Source organism: Rhinopithecus bieti, unplaced genomic scaffold (genome assembly GCF_001698545.2).
Source record: "Rhinopithecus bieti isolate Rb0 unplaced genomic scaffold, ASM169854v2 scaffold_425, whole genome shotgun sequence".
Classification (NCBI taxonomy): Eukaryota; Metazoa; Chordata; class Mammalia; order Primates; family Cercopithecidae; genus Rhinopithecus; species Rhinopithecus bieti.
In genome coordinates, this window is record NW_016803361.1 from 1,652,211 (window position 1) to 1,654,999 (window position 2,789).

The window sequence follows — 2,789 nt, forward strand, 5'->3', positions numbered from 1 at the left end:
ATTTTTTAGTAGAGACGGGGTTTCACCGTGTTAGCCAGGATGGTCTCGATCTCCTGACCTCATGATCCACCCGTCTAGGCCTCCCAAAGTGCTGGGCCAAGTTTCTTAAATAAAAGAACTTGCAAGCGCAAGTGGGAACCATCATTTCTAGAAGCAAAGAAATGTGAGTGCCAGATGCTTTCTTTCTTTCTTTCTTTTTTTTTTCGAGAGAAGGTCTCACTCTGACACCCAGGCTGGAGTGCAGTGGTGCAGTCTCACTGCTCACTGCAGCCTTGACATCTGGGCTGAAGGTCCTCCCACTCAGCTTCCGAGTAGCTGGGACTACAGGCATGCACTACCACACCCGGCTAAAAATTATTTTTGGTAGAGACAAGAGTCTCACCATGTTGCCCTGGTTGGTCTCAGACTCCTGGGTTCAAGCAATCATCCTCTTGCCTCAGCCTCCCAAAGTGCTGGGATTACAGGTGTGACCCGCCATGCCTGTCCTTTTTTTGTGGGCAGAGGGTATTTTTAGTTTGTTGGCAAATGTAAGAAGGGGCTAAGATTATCTTTGATAGGTACAGGTGAAGGAGGAATATTTTTGTTTTTCTTTCATGACACTGTTACAGCTGCATTGGAAGTGGGTGAGGTCAGCTGAGAAGTGAGCTGGTGCTTTAACAGGTGGAAGTAATATGATCTCTTAAATCTACCTGGCAGGTAAAGTACTACCATCTCAGTACATAGGCCACAGAGAAGGGCATACCATAGATATGTTACTTGGTGATTTAGGGATTCTGGTCTCTAAAACTTCCTGGCCACTATCCTTTCTCATAGGGGATGTCAAAACACAGATGCCCTGACAAAACTTTTTGATGTACCCATACTGCTTCCAGTGAAGCAAATGTGATTTAGAACAAAGGGCACTTTCTAAATGCTTGCGGTGGGTTAGACTGGCCCACAGACTTACTGTAGTTGGAATTGTCATCTTTGGCTCTCCTCCAAATGTATTTACTTTATTAAACAAATACTTACATAGCATTTACTCTATTCCTTTCAGTGCTTTACAAATAATAACTCACTTAATCTTTATAACCACCCTTGGAGGTAGGTACTGTTATTATCCCCACAGGTGACAACACAGACCGATGGTATAACTAATTTTTCGAAGGTCTCACACCTAGTAAGTGGTAGAGGCAGGATTGGGCCCAGGCAGGTTGGCTGTGGAGTTCATGTTCTCACCACTATTCTTTGGTCCCTCAGACTCAGTCATCAGAATTTTCAGATTCTGGCCAAGCGTGGTGGCTCACGCCTGTAATCCCAACGCTTTGGGAGGCCGAGGCAGGCGCATCACTGGAGGTCAGGAGTTCGAGACCAGCCTGGTCAACATAGTGAAACCCCCATCTCTACTAAAAATTCAAAAATTAGCTGAGCACTGTGGCAGGCACTTGTAATCCCATCTACTCGGGAGGCTGAAGCAGGAGAACTACTTGAGCCTGGGAGGTGGAGGTTGCAGTGAGCCGAGATCGTACCACTGCACTCTAGCCTGAGCGACAGAGTGAGACTCTGTCTCAAAAACAAAACAAGACAAAATTTCTGAATTCTCTTCTCAGCTACTGTATTGGTTAGTATTGAATTTGGCTATATGTGACAGATATTTTAAAATAATGATGACTTGAAGAAAGGTTCATTTACGCCTCATGTAAAAGAAGTCTATAGACTAGCTGCTCAGGCATGCTCAGGGCTGGCATGACATTTTACTTTATTGGAGACATAGGGTTCTTCCTGCCAGCTGATCAGCCATCCTTAGAATGCGGCTTCTACTTCGTGGTCCAAGATGGCCGCTCAAGCTGCAAACATCTTGTCTGCTTTTCAGCCAGTTGGAAGAAGGAAAGGGAAAGGGTTAATATGCCCCCATCCTTTAAGGCAGTTCGTAGAAGTTGTAGGAGACTCTTCTACTTATATCCCATTGTCTAAAACCTAGCTATAGTAGTGGCTGGGAACTATAGCCGTTTTTTTTTTTTTTTTTTTTTTTTGCTCAGGTACAAATCATGGGTCTTGTGTCCAGGGAACAAGGGGGAACAGAGATTGGGAGAACCAACACTTTCTGCCACAGCCACTTTTGGATCTTAGACAGTCTGAAAGATTCTTGAAGATAACAGCCCTGGTCCTATTTCTCAATTTTGGATGGTTTCTGTCTCAGTGGGGTCCAGGAACAGATGGAAAATGCTAGAAGTCATGGGGAGAGTACACACATTACTCCTCCTCACTTACCTCCTTGTGCTTCAGGTCTCATGCTCACTCAACTGCAAAAGGATTTTTTGAGCTTTTTCTCTTTTGCGTGGAGTAATACTAGATGTTCACATTGCCAAGAATCATAGGACAGCATGTGACTCACTAGGTTAAGAGGATTAAATGACATATCACACATGAAAGCCCCTGATGTAGTTCCTGGCACTTAGTGGGGGCAGCTCAATCAGAGTGTTTTGGGTTTTGTTTTTAAAAACATTCCTACTAACTGCTGAATTAGGGTTTCTTGGGTACATGGCATCGAATAAGGCTATAAGAGTTGGTAGATGATGCTTAAAATCTCAAGACCTGGCCGGGCGCGGTGGCTCAAGCCTGTAATCCCAGCACTTTGGGAGGCCGAGACGGGCGGATCAGGAGGTCAGGAGATCGAGACCATCCTGGCTAACACGGTGAAACCCTGTCTCTACTGAAAAATACAAAAAACTAGCCGGGAGAGGTGGCGGGCGCCTGTAGTCCCAGCTACTCAGGAGGCTGAGGCAGGAGAATGGCGTAAACCCGGGAGG